At 37.4% G+C, this 17,007-nt stretch overlaps 1 protein-coding gene and 1 long non-coding RNA gene across 2 annotated transcripts in view; one reads left to right on the top strand and one right to left on the bottom strand.

The window, feature by feature from the left end:
- LOC106727881 overlaps positions 1-2,650 on the top strand; it is a 25,536-nt gene extending 22,886 nt beyond the window's left edge. The window contains exon 5 of the long non-coding RNA XR_001364128.1: positions 2,639-2,650. This is a non-coding gene — a long non-coding RNA (uncharacterized LOC106727881). The remainder of the gene's footprint in view (positions 1-2,638) is intronic.
- LRP1B (low density lipoprotein receptor-related protein 1B) overlaps positions 1-17,007 on the bottom strand; it is a 1,756,854-nt gene that overhangs the window by 975,496 nt on the left and 764,351 nt on the right. The gene's annotated exons all lie outside the window — the stretch shown is intronic.

Genomic DNA, 17,007 nt, shown 5'->3' with positions numbered 1-17,007 from the left:
TCAGCCACAAGCCAGATTGATGGCTGCCAGCACAGTGGTGGTGGTGGGAGCCTCTCCCACCTCCTCAGCAGTGCTAAGGATGTCCGACTGCAGCTTAGGCCTGCTCCTCACTGGCAAGTGGATATCCCACGAGAGCTCCCGGGCTGCCAGAGGAATGTCTGACTGGCAGCTTAGGCTCGATACCCCGGGGAGTGGGCCTAAGCCAGCTGGTGGACATCCCCCGAGGGGTCCCAGACAGCAAGAGGGCCCAGGCCAGGCTGAGGGACCCCCCCCACCGAGTGCACACATTTTTGTGCACCAGGCCTCTAGTATAGTTATATTTTAACATTTACTCCCTCACAAATTTTTAAGAGCGGGGAACATGACTCTTTACTAGTTTTCAGTCATAAAGCAGTTACTAAATTAGTAGGTCTTAACTAAATGAATGACCAGAAATAAATGACTGTATGAAACATTTGGTGGTTTATAGTAAAGAACTCGGCCTTGTCCAAAAAAAAGGTTTCAGTTTGCCCTTGTCTTCCAGGAGGAAATCTATACTATAACTGACAGGAGGGTCTATTTAGGGCAGGAGTGGTTACTCCAGAAAGACTTATTATGTGATTTAGGGTGGGATTTGAATTTTATGGTATCTGTTGACCTGGAGTTTGACTTCAACCACTTTGGCAGTCAATCAATCAAAACTATGTAATAATGATCCAATGAAAATTCTGGACACTGAAGGTCAAGTAAGCTTTCAATGCTTCGCTGTCACACATTGATACTGGGAGGGTCAACTTTACAGGGGAGGACAGCATTTGGAATCTTCCCAAATCTACTCTATGAGTCTCTTCCTTTGCCTGACTTTCTTCTAAAGCCTTTCCCTCTAATATATTGTAACTGTGAGTATAATAGCTTTTAGAGAGTTATGTGAGTCCTTATTGTGAATTATTGAAATGGAGAGTGGTTTTGAAAAGCTCCCAAATTTGCAGTTAGTGTCAGAGTGAGAGTGGTCTTATGGAGGTGTGCCCTCAACCTTCACAGCTTGGATAACTCTAGAAGCAAAATTGTTCTTGCAAGGCAATGGTCAGGGCAGATAGACATCCTTATGGTAAACGTGGCCTTTTAAAATATGTGTGTTTTAACTCTGGGGCAGTTGTTTAAGCTCTTGGGTTTCAATTTCAGTATCTGTAATTTTAAAATTGCACTAGAGTACCACATAAGGTTATTTTAAAGAATATATATTAAGAAATGATTGATTGTCCTAATTATAGAATATCTAGGTACCATATGATAAGAAATATAATAATACTATTTATTTCAAATGTGTGACCCTTTCTAAGAACTGGTACTTAAAATTTAATGATCATAATAACTTTTATATAGCTTTGTAATTTAGATGGACTTTCTTTAGTGAGAGTAAAATTTCCAGTTAGCTATGAATTTAAACCATTTAATCCATTTACAGAATCATAGGTCATTGAACTGTCATCCATCTTCCTCCCCTCTGGCAATGGTTATATGTAAAATATTTTCAAAAGAGAATGAATACCATTTTTATATATTTCCAAATAAATAAAATTCTAAAACTTAGCTGATAAAATTCATTCTCTAAGTAAACATCATTTAACATCCCTATGCCTATTACCTAATTAGTTAAAAAGAAAGAGTAATAATAATACCTATATTACTATATTATATGGTTTCATCAGAATGTTTAGTTGGTGGGCCCAACACTTCAATGTTTTTAAAGTTTCATAGGTAATTCAATAGGCAGCATGGCTTTGGAGAATGCTCTACATACCAACAGATGTCCAAAGACTCAGAAAATCCCCGGGTCATTTGAGCAAATTTTAACATTTATTTCTCTTGCCTTCTAGTCAATTGAGGTTACATTTTGGGCTGGGGCCAGATCTGAATATAAAAAAGCAGTTCTCTGGAACTCACTGTATGAAATGGGATTCTAACTGAGTAAGCGGAAGCCAATCAATAGCATTATATGATGTTTGAAAAAAAGATTATGCTACTGGAAGGAACTCTTAATAAAAATGAGTCAGAGAATAAGAATTTTTCAATGTTTATTATTCTCCAAGTGAAAAAGGGGTCTTGGAATCATTGGTATAAATGGGAGATAGATGTTGTTGTAGGGGGAGGGGTTTTATATAGCTTAGAAGAACCATTACTCAATTTTTTAAAAAAATCTATTTAGTTATATTATAATCTATTAGGGTTTCTTTGTTATCACTTATTTAACTTAACAGAGATTTTAACATTAGTCAAGGTATGTCAGAGATACAAGACTATTCTGAACACTAAAAATATATGTTTCTATAAATAATGCACTAGCATCTGGTTTTATATGTTGAACTCTTAAAAGGTAATGCTTATAATAACAGAATCAATTATATGGAATAAACCTAAGGACTATACCCAGAGCCATATTGATACCAAGATGCTGTGTCACTTGTGAAGCCCAGTGTGGTAAACCAGCCCTACCTTGCAAATTATCTCTACATAACTCGCAATAAAGGCAAACTGGTTGAAATCTAATTCTATAGTATATAGTGTCTCAATGTGTTTCCAAGTGTATACAATATCTCAATGAGGCATACTTTATTCTTATTTTTCAAATAAAAAAAGCTGATACCTACAGAAATTAAAGGACTTGCCACCACGACAAAACAAGTGGCCAATTTGGGTCTGTAATAGCTTACTTCTTGAACAGTGCTGTTGCCCCAGGGGCATGTCAAGGTTATTCATTACAGACATACATTGACATGGATGCTTGCTTGTTTCAATATACTTCTCACTTGCAGATATGTGAGTAGCCTACAAATGTTGTCAGGATCCCATACTTCTCAGTGGCTTAATCATCAGGCCTCCGTGAAACAATAAATTAGTAGCCTAAGAAAATAGACCATTTCTGGAAAAGTAAAAAAAAATTCTTACCTATTTGAAGTCCAATATAGTTGGGGGTATTAGTCCCTTAGTTTGTGCTGATTTGCTTGGCTGAATATAAAGAGGAAAAAACAAAAACAAAAACAAAAAAACAGCTACGCCCATTATAAAACCAAACCAAAAAATTATATACATAAACAAAACAAAAATAAAAGTACATTACTGGGGAGGAAAAAATCAAAAGAGTTTGAAAATAAAGCTGTCAGCAATTCCTAGGAAAATTTTAGTCCAGCAATCTCTCATAAGTAGGAGAAAAATATTGTATCAATTAAGCTTTTTCATCCTTTTAAATATTTGGTGTTTGAAATATAATAAATACTTAGAAATAATAGCACTGCAAAGATTAGACATGTTAACTAAAAAACAAAACAAAACAAAAAAACAACACCCCAATTTATTCATAAACAGAAATACATTTAGAACTTTTGTTGAGGTATACAAAGTCAGTCGGGTACGAAGAATATTTTATTTCTTCAACATACTCCCAAAATTATTCTTGTTCTGCAGATTATGTAATTAATTCTTCCGTACTTGTAACTCTCTTTTTTCTAACTGTTCACTTTGGTCATATAATGTATTAATTATATGGAAAATATAGGAGAGTCCTACTGTTATTAGAAAAGCCTTTTCCTTTTTTTTTTTTAAAGATTCCCAGGTTTAAAAAATATATTTTATTGATTTTTTACAGAGAGGAAGGGAGAGGGATAGAGAGCCAGAAACATCAATCGATGAGAGAGATTAATCAGCTGCCTCCTGCACGCCCCCCACTGGGGATGTGCCCGCAACCAGGGTACATGCCCTTGACCGGAATCAAACCCGGGACCCTTGAGTCCGCAGGCCGACGCTCTATCCACTGAGCCAAACCAGTTCGGCGCCTTTTCCTTTTTAATATTGCATGCTGACATCCGGCATTTGTTTCATTTTCTACCTACTCTTCTTCAAAGCCTTTACAACCAAACCAAATGTGTAAAACTAAATAACTGTAACATCCACCAATGTCAAATCTATTTGGATTGACTGTATTACATGAGTTAAGCACTTCAGATTAAATGGCTTAGGTTTACCTAAAAACTGCCAGTTTATTAATTAAGAAAATAATACAAAACAATAACTCAATTTTTACCACACACTTTAATTGAAGAAGCAGAAGAGATGGACATATAATGAATGCCAAGAATTTAGTGAAGGGCTTTATTTCTCTAGTAATCAAAATGTCATCAAGAGATGTTTGCTAAAGAAAAAAAAGTTCAACATGTTCCATATTCATCTCAATATCTATTTGATAATTACAGGTCCACTAGTGACCTGGCGTGCAAAATTGCACAGCCCCGCCCATCCGTGCATGCCCCGCCCACACACCCGCTGCCCTGCCTTGACACCCTAACCTCTCCACCCAGAGCTCCAGTGCGCCTGGCCCTGCCTCGACCCCTCTGGCCTTCTCTGGCCACTTCAAGCCCCGCCCTTAGTTCCACGAGTTGCCTCGGGCTGGTCCCACCTCCTCCAGGTGCTTCCCTGATTCCGCCCTGTCTCCGGAGCAACATGGCGGCTCCGCCCCGTCATGGCACAGGAGGAGAGCGTGGAAGCCTCCCGCCTGCTGCGGAGTTTAGAGTGCCGCTTCCTGGTGGCGTGCAGGCTGCGCTCCTTCCCCTGGCAGGTGGTCAGCCGGTGCACTGAGTGCTAGCAGTGGGTGGTGAAGGACTGGTGAGGGAGGCACTAAGGGCTCTCACGCTCACCCTCCCTGCCACGGGATGGTCCCACCTCCTCCAGGCGCCTCCCCGCTTCCACCCCGTCTCCAGAGAAACGCAGCAGCTCCACTCTGCTGCGCCCGCAGCCTCCTTCTGAACAGTCGTTATGGCGTGAGGTCATCACGACCATTAGCATATTAGCTCTTTATTATATAGGATATTTTTAGAAATGAAGGCTCAAAGTGGAATTACATGTTTTTTACAATAGATATTGACACTTTTTTGGAACACAAGAGGTAGTAGACTTGGCATCTTTGGCTGCCAAGGTTATGTATATTCCTCATTACTTTGATAACTTTTTTAACTGGTGAGGCCCCTTTCTTCAGGAACATGTGCCTCCTCAATTAGCCCAGGGTAAAACATGTGATCTGGGCCTAAACTAATTAACACATGGCATTCCTCTAGTCATAGTGACTGACAGGAATGCAAACATGAACCACTGCAAAGAGGACTTGGACCTGAGGAGCCTTGACCTTTGTGCATCTGGGGTCCAAGAACAGAGCCAACACAGTAGAAAAATTTAGAAATAAACTTGTCCTTGGTGGCAACTTTTGAATCCAAACACACCTCTGGATTTCTGACAGCTTGTTAAAAAATTATCTTTCAAGCTTAAAACAGTTTGAGCTGACTTTTCTTACAAGCCAGCTATTTCTTATAGCAAAAGTTATCAGTAAAGCCACATGTACATCTTGATTCTTCAGCTCCACAAACCATCCCAAGCTTTTATTTGTGTCAATATCTATTATGATTTTTAAATTTTTGATGACACATCATAATGGATTCAGTGATTTTGTATTTGTTAATTTATTCAGATAATATAAGACTGCTTATTACCAACATTAAAATATATTTTACTGAGCCTGAAAACCACTTAATTGGGTTAACATGTACTGTTGATATTACACAAATTGATTAAAAAATTGATTTGGGAAAAAAGGTAGACAAATTTTAGAATTATAGAGTATCCTTCCACAATTCCAGCTTGTAGCACATTCAACATAGAGTATGCCAAATAGTTTGTTGCTTTTTAAAAAATTTCAATAACACAGTATATCTTTCCCTCACATAGATCTGTATAGCAACTTTTTACCAAATAATCTTGTTTTGTCCCATAAAATTAAGACAATGATTTTTATTGATTATATATGTTCTGGAAACTTTCACATGTATATACTTAACCTTCCCTAAAACCTTTCCTAAAGACAATTTGAGATACTATAAATCCTATTATCATTCCAAGATATCTAATTATGAGGATCAAAACTAAAAACTTGGAGAGACAGGTCCCCTCAAGAAAAGCTAACTTCATGTTGATATCCCAGTACTGATATTGACACCAATAGCCATCAAGATACCTGGGGTTGCAAGTTGGATGCATCACACTGGAGTCAAACTTTGTGTGCTAGAAGATCCAATACCTGTTCAACATACAGATAACTCCTGGGAGCCAAATGGAGACTTCAAACTTCTTTTCAAACCGACTGCCCAAATTAAGTTGTAAGCTCTATTTATACTCCAGGAATACCATCCCCTGCCAATTCTGACCCCTGCTGACTCTAGACACCATGCAACTTCCTTGTTTACCAGGCATCATACTCCCACTGAGAAAAAACTCCACCCCTCTCCAGCAGGAAGTAGCAATGGAAGAGACTCTACACCCCTTTTTCCTTAAAGAATTCAGAACAAGAATCCTTGATGGGGAGAAATGTAGTGAAGAATAGGCCAGGTGCAGAGGATTGCTAGGGTCCGAGCATGACCACTGCCTTAAGTATTAACCCCTGGAAGACAATGACTAAGCTTCAGTTGTGTTTTAGGTCCTGGCCCAGAGAAGCAGCAAAATCAGAGGGAGTGGTGCCACGGCTGATATTAGGACCAGCTGCATTGATCAATGCTACTCTGGCACCACCCAATCAGTGGAGACCAGAGGGGGCATACCTCCTAGGTAAATGCTCTATTGGAGAGCATCATGCCAAGTGAAATAAGCCAGTTAGAGAAAGACAAGTACTGTATAATTTCAGTCACATGTAAATCTAATGAACAAAGTAAACTAACAAACAAAATAGAAACAGACTCATACTTAGAGAACAGACTGACACTGTGGGAAGGGAGGGGTTTGTGGGCTGAGTAAAAAAGGTGAAGGGATTAAGCAAACAAACAAATAAAACTCATAGAAACAGACCACAGCATGGTGATTACCAGAGTGAAAGTGGTGTGGGGGAGGTAGAAGAGGGTAAAGAAGGGATCATTATGATGGAAGGAGACTTGACTAGGCATGGTGAACACACAATAGGATATATAGTTGATGTATTATGGAATTACAATACAACTGAAACCTATATAATTTTTATTAACCAATGGCACTCCAATAATTTTTTTTAAAAAAAGGACAAAAAGCTAAGCAGGTAATAACAAACAACAAAACACTTCAAAGCCAGTTAATCAAACTCTGAATTGAGAATTTGTTTTCCACCACATGGCATTATTCTGCCATATATTTAAGTCTTGGCTATAACCATATGTAAGATACTGTCAAGATTTTTCAGCTGTTTTCATTGCCTCTGACTTAGCTGGTTTGTTGGTTTATTTCTCAACTATAGATTAGCTCCTCTAAATATCAGAAAATATGAATATCAATCATTTCTCTTTGTTCTATTTTTAAAATTTCCACAAAAGGATTCCAATTGGCTTATTCCTGATTAGTTTCTGTCTTCTCTTACCACTGGTAGAGGTAGAATTGGATGTGGTTGATAGAGGAAGCACCTTTCTAAAAGAAAGGGGGTCATGGAAACTTTATGAAAAATATTAGGGTACTAGATAGACAAATACAACAGTCACTATAATCTCAATTTATTATACCATAAAAGGCTGTGTGGAAGCACTGAGACTCAAGAAGTAAATTCCAAGCATTTGGCATCATTTTCTTTTTTTACTTTAGCCAATACAGTAGTTAAGAAACTGAGTTCTGTAATTAAAAGCAGTCCTTCTTCTTAGTACTCATTTGAGCACAGTTTTATTCAAACTGTGATGTTACACAAAGTACTTAACTTTTACGTAACTCATGTTGTACTTGTAAAATAAAGATATTATTAGTTTATACCTCACAGGCTTATTGTAAAGATTAATTTAAATAATCTGTTTAAAGCATTTAACATAGTGCCTAACACATAGTGAGCTATACCCTTCATTCACTAAGTAAGTTCACAGAGATCAAGTGTTTCATTCACAAAGATCAAGTTATGGCAAGTGGCACCTGGAGATAATAATAAATAATTAAGAAATAATTAAAAGTGAACAAAAGAAACTACTAGACAAATCTCTTTACGTCTCTGTCCTTGCCTTTCACACATACTAGTAGATACATGCACACACCCCCCCACACACACACACACACACACACACACACACACACACTAAGAGGGAAAAAAGAATAAAGAACAGGTTTTAAACTTCATGACATGTTTTCTTAACTGCCTTGAGTAAAATAAAGTGGTTTAAATTATAAAGAGAAAAATAAAATATTTATGGAAAACATTGATGCCCTAGGTTCTATGAAAAGCATTATGATGGTTGAAGTTTAAAAGCAAGGAGACAATATGAAAATAAATCTTATTTCCACTTTTGGCCTTTGTCCCATTATTTCATTTCACCTTCTTTGGGATGAAAACAGGATCTCACTCTTCATTTGGTCTCTTAACAGAGAGCATGGCATTCATTTAGAAGCCTGGGTGAGTCCTGCTCATCCTCTTTCTGATCCAACAGGCCTCGTCTGAAAGTTATTCTAGTCTTTAATCTCTCTCTTTTACCAGTGTTTCTCTTCCAAGAAGCATTTGGCTGTACATGGAAATTCTGGGCTTTGGTCACATTATTTATCTTACTATGTAGGCCTTTGTGTTTACACACAGGGTGTCCCAAAACATGTCTACACACTTGTACAGCTGATAGCTCAATCACGTTTTTTTCTTTCCAGCCAGACTAAGTTTTGAACAAAGGAAACTCCGAAAATGCTATTGGAAGTTTGAAAAGACAGCTGAAGTACAAACACTGACTTTATAATCAAGCAAAGTATGTACATATACCCTATAGAAAAAAATAAAAGGTTTTCACTTATTTGCTATTCTCATCATAGGTGTCTCCGCAACACAGAAAGGTACACACATGATGCTTTTCTTCTTCATCATCTTTTTTTCCTCAGGTCTCACTTAACCTTGAATAATGCCAAACTAAATTCCAGATCTTCAAATAAACATCTTCAGATCACTATCCTTACCCTTATATAATTTCACCATTCTTGGAGATTCTTTAGGAAGATTGGTGGATTGGGTATGTTGCAGGTTTTATCAAAATTTTATAAAGTGAGTTGGGTACTTTTCAAAGCTAACATATAGGCTAACTAGTTATATTCGTGAGTATTTCTTTTCTGAGATGTAATCTATTTACTTACTTTTCAGGCTTGTGAAAAGAATTGATAATTCTGCTATAAAAATCAAGTTAAAATAGCTTTATGTACAAGTTTATATTGTAGATGATAAATATATGCATGCACATATACACCAGAGTTTAAGTGCTAAATTAGATTAAAATAGATTATACTGTTTAAAAATGTCAATATCCTTGATAAAAGTAGAAGCAAATATCATTAACAAAATGTTAGCAAACCAACAGTACATTAAAAGGTCCCTACAGCTCAGTGGTTGAGTATTGACCTATGAACAAGGAGGTTCGATTCCTGGTCAGGGCACATGCCAGGATTGTGGGATCAGTACCCAGTGGGGAGCATGCAGGAGGCAGTTGATCAATGATTCTTTCTCATCATTAATGTTTCTATCTCCCTCTCCCTCTCCCTTTCTTTCTGAAATCAATAAAAATATGTAGCATAAAAATCTTATAATAATCCATAGGCAGCAAAATATCAGGCATATGTCATAGCAATATCTTTATTGATATAGCCCCTAGGATAATGGAAACTAAGGAGAAAATAAACAAATGGGACTATATCAAAATAAAAAGCTTCTGCACAGAAAAAGAAACCATCAACAAAACAACAAGAAAGCCCACTGCATGGGAGAACATATTTTTCAATGTTATCTCTGATAAGGGTTTAATCTCCAACATTTATAGGGAAGTCATACATCTTAACAAAGGAAGATAAACAATCCAATAAAAAAAAACAGCAAAAGGACCTAAATAGACCCTTTTTGAAAGTGGACATACAGAAGGCCAAGAGACATATAAAAACATGCTCAAAGTCACTAATCATCTGAGAGATACAAATCAAAACAACAATGAGGTACCATTTCATACCTGTCAGAATGGCTATCATCAACAATTCAACAAATGGCAAGTGCTGATGAGGAGAAAAAGGAACCCTCGTGCACTGCTGGTGGGAATGCAGACTGGTGCAGCCACTGTGGAGAATACTATGGAGTTTCCTCAAAAAATTAAAAATGGAACTGCCATTTGACCCAATAATCCTACTTCTAAGAATATATCCCAAGAAATCAAAAACCAATCAGAAAGGACATATGCACCCTTATGTTCCTAGCAGCACAATTTACAATAGCTAGGATTTGGAAACAGCCTAAGTTCCCATCAGCAGATGAGTGGATTAAAAAACTGTGGTACTCTTACCATTTGCAACAGCATGGATGGACCTGGTGAGCATTATGCTAAGCGAAATAAGCCAGTTGGAGAAAGGTAAGTATCACATGATCTCACTCATTTATGGAATATAATGAACAAAAAATAGATCCAGAGACACAGCAGCATCACACAGACTGTCAAACCTCAGAGGGAAGGCAGGGGAGGGTTATAAGAGATCAACCAAAGGACTTGTATGCATGCATAATAGCAAAACCAATGGACACAGACAGTAGGGGAATGAGGGCATGTGCTGGAGGGTGGGAGTGGCTGGGTAGAGGTCAATAGGGAAAAAGGAGACATATGTAATATTTTAAACAATAAATAGTTTAAATTAAAAATATATAGATATACATATTTTTAACAAGGATCATACACCATGATCAAGTAGGAGTTTTTCAAGGGATGCAAGGATGATTCAACATATGCCAATCATTCCATAGGCTACATCATGTACCAAAATGAAGTATAAAAATCACAAGATTATATCAATAGATTTAGGAAAGCATTTGACAAAATTCAACATTCGTTCATGATAAAAACCCCTCAACAAGTGTGTATAGAGGGAACTACGTCAACATAATGGCCATATATGACTAGCCCAGAACTAACATCATACTCAATTGTAAAACTTAAAGCTTTTTGTATAAGATCAGGAACAAGACAAGGATGCCCATTCTGGCCAGTCTTATGCAGCATAGTATTAGAAGTCCTAGCAGAACATAGGCAAGAAAAAAAAACAAAAACAAACAACAACAAAAAAACTACAGATTAAATGCAATTCTTAGCAAAATTCCAATTTCATTTTTCACTGAAAGAACAAACATTCTAAATTTGTATGGAAAACAAAAGACCCCAAATTGCCAAAACAATACTGAGAAAGAACAAAGACAGAAGCATCATGCTTCCTGGTTTTGAGCCGTATTACAAAGCTATAGTAATCCAAACAGAATGGCACTGACATAAAAAGAGACAAAGATTAATGGAATAGAATGGAGAGCCCATAAATAAACCCATATATGATCACTTAATTTAAGACAAAGTAGCTAAGAAAATAAAATGGGAAAAGGACAGTCTTTTTAATAAATGATGTTGAGAAAACTGGACAGTTATATTTAAAAGAATGAAACTAGATGACTACTTTACACCATTCACAAAAATTAACTCAAAATGGATTAAAAACTTGAATGTAAGACCTGAAACCATAAAACTCCTGGAAGAAAACACGTGGTAAACTCTTTGACATTGGTTGGTCTTGGCAATGACTTTTTGATCTGATTGCAAAAGCAAAACAAAAGCAAAATAAAAAAGTGGAAGTGCATCAAACTAAGAAGTTTCTCCATAGCAAAGGAAGTCATTAACAAAATGAAAAAGCAACATACTGAATGGAAAACATTTGCAACTCATAAATCTGATAAGGGGTTAATAATCAAAATATATAAGGAACTCATACTACTCAATAGTAAAACAACAAACGAGATGACTAAAAATGGGCGTAGGATTTGAATAGACAGTTATCCAAAGAAGACATACAGATGATCTACAGTTGTTCATTATGACAATCGTCAGAAAAATGAAAATCAAAACCACAATGAGCTATCACCTCATACCTGTTAGAATGGCTATCAAACAAGACAAGAAGTAACAAGTGTTGGCGAGTATGGGGAGAAAAGGCAACCTTAATGCATTGTTGGTGTGAATGTATATTGGTGTAGCCATCATGGAAATACAGTATGAAGGTTCCTCAAAACATTAACAATAATACTACCATATGACCCAGCAATTCCACTTCTGGATATGTATTTCGAGGAAATGGAAACACTCTAAAAGATATCTGTACCTCTCCATGTTTGTTGCAACATTACGTAAAATAGCCAAGGCATGGAAACAACATTAAATGTCACCAGAGAAATGGATGAAGAACAAAAAAAATATCACACACACACACACACACGCACACACACACACATGCACACATACTCTGGAATATTATTCAGTCATAAAACAACAACAACAACAAACAGAAACCTTGCCATTTGTAACAACTTGGATGGATGTTGAGGAAATTTTGCTAAGTGAAAATAAGTCAGACAGAGAAAGACACATATTATATAATCTCACTTATATGTAGAATCTAAAAAATAAATCTAAAAAAATAAACTTATAGACTGGTGGTTGCCAGAGGCACAGTTTGGGGGTTAGGAAAAATGGCAAATGTGGTTAAAAAAAAAAAAGATACAGACTTCCAGTTATAAAATAAATAAATCTTAGGGACATAATGTACAATATGGTGACTATAGTTAATACATAATATGGTATTGTTTATTTGAAAGATGCTAAGAGAGTAGATCTTAAATGTTCTCATAAAATATTCTATTTTTTGTGGCAATGGAAAATAATTAGGATTATTGTAGTAATCACTTTGAAATGTAAACATATATGGAATCCTTACACTGTACACCTGAAATGAATATAATATGTCAATTATACCTCAAAAGATCAGAGATTTGCCCTGGCCGGCAAGTTCAATGGTTAGAGGATAGACCTGTGCACCAGAGGATCAAAGGTTCGATTCCCTGGGTTGCAGCTCTGATCCCTGCCCCTAGTCGGGTGCCTGTGGGAAGCAACCAATTGATGTGTCTCTCTCACATTGATGTTTCTCTCTCTCCCTCTCTCCCCCTCCCCCCTCTCTTCCACTGTCTCTGAAAAAAAAAAAAAAAGGAAAAAAAATCCTCACTCCTCAAGTGAGGATTAAAAAAAAAATCAGAGCTTTATTTTGCCTGATTGTTTATGATGAGTCAGGACAGAGGCATTTCCATTTCCCTAGAGCAGTAATAATAGATGAATCCCTTACTGGGTGACTTTTTCTCTCCCTTGATTAGGTTGTTGCTTTGAATATAAAATGTTAGACATAATAGAGTTTCAACACATGCATGGCCCCTTGAAATTTTTAGTTTCTTATTGTTTTATAAAAAGAATCGACACTTGAAAAAAAACGAATTCAAAATGTATCAATAGCATTGAAAGCTTCCAGCAGTGGGGGAATGAAAAATAAAGTGGATATGTTTTCAGAATCAGCAAAAAATAGTTTGCTGTTTTATTTCTTTTCAAATAGGCAGTGTATATTTGGCTGAGTGAATTTAGGTCAAAACCCAGGAGCCAAGGAACACTTGTTTCTTGTCCCTCTTTTACTCTTTCTGGATTCTGAATATTCTTGGAATGAGAAAATACCAGAACTCAATTAAACTGGCAGCTTATGTTTCCAAAGGTGGCACCTCAAGGAAAAATCACTCTCCGTGACAGACTTAATGGACACTGGTAGAGGGTGGTAATGTTGGAAGCAGACACTTGTATAAAAATAACTCTGAGAACTGAGCTCTTGGTGACAATGTTTGTGCAATGTCTTCCCCGCATTCCCTCTGTCTTATTTCACTAAGTAACCTCAGTGTCTTTCTTATTTTTCAGGTTTCACTCTTGTTTTTCTTCAAATATCTGTATTCTTTTTTTTTTGCCACTTTTTTTTCCCCTCAATCTCTCAGCAAGTCTTCAACTATCAGTTCCGAATTAATTCTGTTTTTCACTCTATTAGGGCACTTCTCTATTCATTGGATTTCTCATTAACATGTTATTTGTTGCCTCGTGGGTCAACATTAAGAAAACAAAACTGTGACCTTTTCTCAGCATTTTTATGATTTCAATTCTGCTTCAGATGAAAACAAGCGCGTCTTGAACAATGACTAAACCCGTGGTCGGCAAACTGCAGCTCGCGAGCCACGTGCGGCTCTTTGGCCCCTTGAGTGTGGCTCTTCCTAAGCCTTAGGAGCACCCTAATTAAGTTAATAACAATGTACCTACCTATATAGTTTAAGTTTAAAAAATTTGGCTCTCAAAAGACATTTCAATCGTTGTACTGTTGATATTTGGCTCTGTTGACTAATGAGTTTGCCGACCACTGGACTAAACCATTCCTGCATCTGTATCATGGATCCTAAGTAGAAAGGGACTCTTTAGGACACTGGGTTTTCAAGATCTTTCAGGGCCTACTTGGTATATCTCTGTGTTGAAATGAGACTTTTTCTAAGACTCATGTCTTTTAAGTATGATATATTGTTTTTGAAGGTTTGTATTTTTCATACATGTAACTACATATCATGTTCACCAACACTTTAATATAATTGCAAATCAAATAAATTTTGCTTCAAATGTGTAATTTAAAAATATTTATGAGTCCCCTAGTAGATGTATAGTTGAAAGAAAATCAGGAGATTTTTTTTTTTGAAAAGCAACTAAATTTTGATATAACAATGCTTTAATCAAGATGTCACAGAACATCTTCAGGAAATTTTGACCTGAAATAAAGCAACATACACTCAATTAACCAATAAATAAATAGAAGAGTAGTAAGGAGAAGAGAGTAAACTGAGGAGAGGAAAAAAAGTAGAAGGGAATAAAAGGGTGAGAAATGGTGGTTAGTTATCCCCTCATTATATCTAAATAAATGTTGAGAAACTGTTAGGATATTCTCACAAGGAGCTCAGGACTTTGAATCAAAGGAATACAGATTTAGTCTTATCTCTAAGATGTATTAATAGGCCAGTGACCCGGTGCATGGATTCGTGCACATTGAAAGGAAATTAATTAGAAGGTAGCCGGCAGGGTGAGACTGAGTGAGATGGGCTGGACACACCCTGGAGCCAACCTCCCATGGTCCCTCCTGGGTGTCTGCAGAGTGAGCAGGTCCCTCTGGCAGGTGGGGTCCCTCAGCCTGGCCTGTGGGGATCGGCTGAAACTGGCTCTCCAACATCCCTTGAGGAGTCCCAGAGAGCAAGAGGGCACTCTGCAAAGTTGCTGGAGTACAGGGTGTGGAACGCAAATGCAAGTGTGCATTAAACCAGATTTGGGGCTGACAGTGCCCCAGCAACAATGTAACCCATGGCCAAAGGTGGAATCATGCAGCCCCGTGAGGAATAGGGCTCCCTTCTCTCTGGTTTGGGGGTGTGTCACCCCAGAGCCACTGCTACCAAGTCACTGCAGCTTGGCATTTCCTGCATTAAGCGTCTGCCCCCTGGTGGTCAGTTGTGTCATAGCAACCAGTCGGATGGTAGGACACTTCACATAATAGCTATATATATATATTACAAAAATGTGAAAAAGTCACAATAGTGATTACCATTCAGAATTGATATAAAATAACTACTGTGTATCATAAATGTATTTTACATATACATTCCTATAAATCCTGCCTTAGACCCTTTTTTCTAATGATTTCCTCCAAAAGGAAATGGTCTAATGCACTGAGAGGAGGCTCTATGACCTGAATGGTCATTCATATTTGATCAGAGACTAAGTTCATTGTCCTGATATTTATCCTGCAGATAGCCTTTCAGAATTTTTATTTTATTTTAATTGTCCCAGGGATTACCAGGCATTGCAAAACTCAGAAGATACCTCTGCAAAATGCAGAAAATCCTCCAGCTGCTGCCTCTGTGTTCCTTTTACGTGTCTACATTGGTATCCACAAGACTTCCTGCCTGTTGCATTTTTTTTCCATTTGTGACCAAGATCTCCTATAAAAAATGATCTTCTACCACCGAACTCAGAGGTGACTGTTAACTTAATTGTGTCACTGATGTTCCTCCCCAGGGAATTTGGACAGGAGATCAGACTCTGACAGAGAATGATCTACCAGGAAGTCAACAAAGGCTTGATTCTATTTGAATGTAAAGGGAACTAATGGTTCTGACAAGCATAATCTCCTGTCTTGGAGAGCCTTGTAAGACTCTTTTCCTTTTAAAGTCAAGCTCTTTTGATTACGGATGTCATGTCCCCCACAATACTAGTTATAAGCTTGTCTTTTCAAATGACAAATGACATTTTGAGTGCTTGATTGCCTTGTCATCTAACAGCATGATGACCATGATAAACCATTTTCCTCCCACCAGTTGGGCTGTGATAGAAAGCAATAACTGTTTTACTTCAGAATTCTCAAAATAATTTTCATCATTTCACTTTGAAAGAGACGAGCAACATTGAAGAAGTATTGTGTAAATAAAATCATTTAAACATGCGGCTCCTAGAAAAATAGCAAGCCAGGGGCACATAGGAAGAAGAGCACTCCCCCTTAGAAACAATGACTGAGCAGTCTTTTGTGTTGTACAAATATCTTTCCAGTCCCCTAGAGTTGAGGGAGAAAGTGTCACACATACTTCAAAAGATGTTCTGGGACTAGAAGAGGGAAATAGAAGAAAAGAGGGAAATGAGCAACTGGGAAACATAATGCATCCTCAGTAAAGAGAATCTGCCACACTGTGCATTTGCAATCCATCATAGTCCTGGGAAAAGGATTCGCAGTAAGTCCTTTGCTGTTAGCTTTAGGAATTGGCAGTGTTTGTATTTAGCAAAGTGCAATAATGACAAGCTTTATTACGCTACAATCTAGAAGGGTGGTTCCACAAAATGGAATTGTAGAGACTGTGAAGAGAAGCCAAGTCCGGAGCCTCAGAAACCTTGCTAGGTGGTGAGTTAGCAGGACCATAGTAAGTGTTCAATAAATACTTCTTGTCTTGATATGATTAAATGCGGTTGCCACAAAAAAACGCTGAGACATTGCATATTTAGATCATTTCCCTGTCTCTAGCCCAGCCGTGGGCAAACTACGGCCCGCGGGCCGGATCCGGCCCGTTTGAAATGA

The sequence above is a fragment of the Myotis brandtii genome, unplaced genomic scaffold, assembly GCF_000412655.1.
Source record: "Myotis brandtii unplaced genomic scaffold, ASM41265v1 scaffold493, whole genome shotgun sequence".
Classification (NCBI taxonomy): domain Eukaryota; kingdom Metazoa; phylum Chordata; class Mammalia; order Chiroptera; family Vespertilionidae; genus Myotis; species Myotis brandtii.
Note: the sequence above shows the minus strand (reverse complement) of the source record. Positions and strands in the feature narration are given on the sequence as shown.